The 4,625-nt window shown below is 46.7% G+C and overlaps 2 non-coding genes across 2 annotated transcripts; one reads left to right on the top strand and one right to left on the bottom strand.

Moving 5' to 3' along the window:
• Nucleotides 1–2,227: 2,227 nt before the first annotated feature.
• On the bottom strand, nt 2,228–2,302 carry Trnaa-ugc (transfer RNA alanine (anticodon UGC)). Its single transcript has one exon. It is a non-coding gene; the product is annotated as a tRNA-Ala (tRNA).
• Nucleotides 2,303–2,447: 145 nt separating this feature from the next.
• On the top strand, nt 2,448–2,522 carry Trnat-ugu (transfer RNA threonine (anticodon UGU)). Its single transcript has one exon. It is a non-coding gene; the product is annotated as a tRNA-Thr (tRNA).
• Nucleotides 2,523–4,625: the final 2,103 nt, after the last annotated feature.

Here is a 4,625-nt window from a genome sequence, read left to right as displayed (position 1 = left end):
TGGCACCCCGTGTCTATGGCCCTCTGAGTCTCGTAGACGTATAGCACGAGCTGGGTTTCAGACGATCGTCTTTTTCGAAAACCATGCTGATTCCTAATGAGTAGATTTCTAGTCTCCAGAAAAGTCATTATACTCGAACATAATACGTGTTCCATTATTCTGCAACTGATCGACGTTACAAATATAGGTCTCTAGTTCTGCACATCTGTTCGATATCCCTTCTTGAAAACTGGTATGACCTGTGCCCTTTTCCAATATTTTGGAACGCTACACTCTTCTAGAGACCTACAGTACACCGCTGCAAGAAGCGGGGTAAGTTCCTTCGCGCACTCTGCGTAAAATCGAACTGGTATCCCGTCAGGTCCAGCGGCCTTTCCTCTGTGTGGTGTGGCTTGCTTCACGGTACAGTTCATAATTGGTCCATTTTTCTTTGAGGAACTTGGACGCCAAGGGCCAAGGACACGCAGCGTGGACGGCACACGTTACTGCGGTCTGCTTCGCCGACATACGGTCCCTGCTCTACGGGAGAGAGATCTTTCTCAACTCTTCTGACGCACGATGAAGCCTTACCTCACTTTGCTCACGACGTCACTCGGTAACTTATTTGGAGATAACTGCGTCTTTGGCCGATCGCTCCAAACAGCGTGCTCACCAAGATCACCAGATTTTAACGCGTGTAATCTCTGGCTGTGCGGTTGCCTGAAGTACAGTGTTTATCAACGGGAGACTGACAGACGTTGGAAGGCGAAGATGAGCATAGCGAGGGAGGCAGCCAACATCCCAGCCGAGATGTTTCGTGTAGCAGTAGAGTAACTTCTAGTACGCCACTAGTTTATCGTGGACGCCGATGATCGTCACACTGAGCAACGTTCGTAAGCTGGAACGTAAACACTGTGCACAGTTAACAGAAGTTACGCTCTCATGTGGAAATTAAAGTGCGTTCCTTTCAGTGGTTTGTTCGTTACTTCTCTTCCGCATGGCCTTACAAATGTCTCCACAAAATTTCATTGTCCTGCTATCACCCTTTTTTCACGGAGACCCTCAGAAGTAGCGAAAGTTTAATTATAATGACCCTGTAAGATCAAAGTTTCATCGGGCTATGTACTTTTCAGAGACGCGTCATTCAAAAGTTACTTCTATCCTTAAGTTTGTCATACCAATGTACATTAACGAATTCCATATTGCAGTGCATGTATTGTTGAGAAGAACGATGGAATGTTTCTTCGGACATGCGAGGTAAATATGTTCCTGTTTAAAATACTCTGACAGACAAGTGGGGGACCAGCTAGCTCAGTGGCTCGTTCCGCCTTGTTCACCAAAAATATTGGCATCCGAACATATTCGCTCGCTTTCAACACAACTAAATCCTTTCACTCAGTCTCTCGTTGTAGTTAAGCCTTCACACTCACCATCTCCCTCTCACTGCCACTGTCTACACACGTCTTTCTCCCACTGCTCCTTTCTCTCCCATTCATTTAAAGTGTATCCCAGTGCCACTGTTTCCTCCGTCATTTACACTGTTTCTTTTTGTCTTTGTTTCCCACTGCAATGTCTCCATCGTACCTCATCATCTCATAAATTCTGGTGAGGTGGGAGGGGGGTGGGGGGGTTAGAGGGGAGGGACACCAACTTCACCATGTATTTTTCATGCTCACTGACTCCTCCCTCTTTCGGTCTCACCACTTCTATCTCCACTCATCTCTCTTCCTATTTTACTGCCACTGTCATACTCACCATCAATATCTCATCTCTCTTTCTCTCCCTCCCAACATCATTTTCTTCTCTCTACCACCGACTCCTCTCTCTTTCAGTTCCACCTATCTCCACTGATCACTCTTTCTCTTTTACTGCCACTGTCTCTCACTCACCATCAGTATCTCCTCTCTCTCTCTGGCTCATCCTGCTTTTGCCTTCATCCAACTGTCTTTCTCTATCTCTCTCTCTCTCTCACTGACGTTGTCTTCTCTCTGTTCCATCATCACCGGCTCTTTCAGCCCAGGAAAGCCGCAAATATTTTCGCATGCGAAGAATTTTTGGTGATGAAAGCGGATTGGGGATTGTGTTAGCCAGACCAACCCCCTCTCCCCTTTATACTTACATGGATATGGTGTCTGTTCTTTCGGACATTGATGACCTGCAGCCGTCTAGAACGAAATTAGAATTGTATTAATACCTTCAGCTGCTAATGGGCTTTGATATATATCAATGGAGACAGTTGAAAAATGTGTGCCCCGACCAGGACTCGAACCTGGGATCTTCTGCTTGCATGGCAGACGCTCTATCCATCTGATCCACCGAGGGCACTATGGTGGTAAGAATGTCTTCCACGAGTAATGAGTGTGTTGGGGTGGGACACTATGAATTTTGTGTGTGGACATACAGAGTGAGAATGTGGGTCTCGCGGGAGGCGTGAGCGAGATAGTCCCTGCAGTCGCGCTATCCTCTGTGCCCTTGCTGGCTCAGATGGATAGAGCGTCTGCCATGTAAGCAGGAGATCCCGGGTTCGAGTCCCGGTCGGGGCACACATTTTCAAATGTCCCCATTGATATATATCAACGCCCGTTAGCAGTTGAAGGTATTAATACAGTTCTAATTTCCCTCTCCCCTTGTCTGTCATAGTCTTTTAAACAGCAACATATTCGCCTTGCATGACCAAAAGGACACTACATCGTTCCTCTTAACAACACAGGCACTGCAATATCGTATTTATCCGCCGATACCAGCCGGCGACTTTCAGTTAAAATATCCACTCCTTTACGGGAATTACACAGCGTGTGTCAGGGTACGGGTTGTGAGACAGCAACGACGACATATAAATGTTTGGATCTGGCCGTGATTCGTGCACGGATAGCCGAAGCTGTTAAGGCGGTCGCTCGCGTAAAGCGGGAAGTCCGGCTTCGAGTCCCGATCCGCCACACAATTTAGTTGTCGTCATTGCGTTACCTAGTTGATGTTTGTTAATGAGTTCCTCGCGTCCCTCCACAAAAAGCGTTGCAAAAGCTTGGCACTAGGAAGCATGTCGATCAGAAGTACACTCTAAAAACGTACAGCAAACTTCCGTATGGGCCACCTGTAGCCGAAAACTGAAGGGTGATCACAGACCTGGTTGTAACGCCGTATACAGCCTTTCATATTGGTAGTGGCCTTATCAGTTCTCTATTCCTTTTAAAAGAATGCCTTCCAAGTCGTGTTTGAGTATTCTGGAAAAGATACCTGTCCAGCATCAGTTTAGAAGCTAATGTTTGGGAATCAGTTCGCTTACTTAAAAAAGCTGGCCAGATTCGAAAGGGATCGTGCTCTGAGGGCCGCGTGATTATGTCTGCAGACAAGTCATGTATCCCGAGAGTCGACAATACCGACGATTTTTGCCTGTTATCGACGTTGATACTGGCGAGACTTTCGAGAACGTTTTATTTTTAAGCTTGAGATCAGATAACAAATGACAAAAGAAACATTTTTTCCGTGTGACATAGTTACAGATTAACAATTTTCAGGTTTTTTCTTTTACTTGTACTGTGTAACCTTGCTTCTTGGAAAATTTCACGATTCTAGATCAATGGAAAGTGTCCTGTCGGTTTAGATGAGTGACTATTGGATACAGGTTCCTCCTTTTATGCAAACTCACTGTTTTAATTGTTACTCAGGCGTGTTTCGGCGCCTCTGCGCCATCATCAGTGGGTTTTGTTTTATTGAAAACTGTAAAAAGTGCACATATTTTGGGCTGCAACTGATATAACAAAGTGAAATCAGTCACAACCTAACCTACACTCATGCTCATAAATTAAGGATAATTGCAGAATGTGAAGCCACATAACGTGACACTACACAAAAGTATCGCTAATAGCGTAGGCACGTAGGGAACACACGGTATTGGTGATACGTGGAGAAAACCGTGCCGAAATATGTGTGCTACAAAACGCCACGACCTCTATACAGGTCCCTTGCAAGGACATCAAGGGGTTGGTATCTGGTTCCTGGTTCACGCCAGATGAAAACCCGTCGAGAATCACTCTTCAGACTACATCTGGACTCGTCCGTGAACATAACCTGGGATCACAGTTCCAATGACCATGTACTGTGTTCTTCACACCAGGCTTTACAGGCTCTACTGTGAACAGGGCTGTGTATGAAGACAACTGTTCCAGTGGCTGCGGTAAGGTCCCGAGCGGCGCTACCTGCAGTACTCCGTGGTCGTCTGCGCTCACTGGTGGTGAGATATCGGTCTTCTTGTGGTGTTGTACACTGTGGACGTCCCGTACTGTAGCGGCTGGACACGTTTCCTGTCTGCTGGAATCGTTGCTATAATCTTGAGATCACACTTTGTGGCTACGTGCTATGACCTGCTGTGTTTGACCAGCCTTCAGTCACCTACCCCTCATAACGTCATAACCGTGTGTCCTTTGAGCCATTTTCAACACACAGTCACCATTAACACGTCTGAAAACGTCTGTACACTTACTCGCTGCACCGTACTCTGACATGCACCAACACAGCTCTGCGTATGTGGACTGCTGCCAGCGCCACCGTGCGATGAACACAGGTCAGATGCACCGCATGGTCATGCCCCGAGCAGATTTAAACGTGCAAACCGCCCACCAGAGCGTTGTTTCACCATGTAGCAGCAT

The sequence above is a fragment of the Schistocerca gregaria genome, chromosome 10, assembly GCF_023897955.1.
Source record: "Schistocerca gregaria isolate iqSchGreg1 chromosome 10, iqSchGreg1.2, whole genome shotgun sequence".
Classification (NCBI taxonomy): Eukaryota; Metazoa; Arthropoda; class Insecta; order Orthoptera; family Acrididae; genus Schistocerca; species Schistocerca gregaria.
Note: the sequence above shows the minus strand (reverse complement) of the source record. Positions and strands in the feature narration are given on the sequence as shown.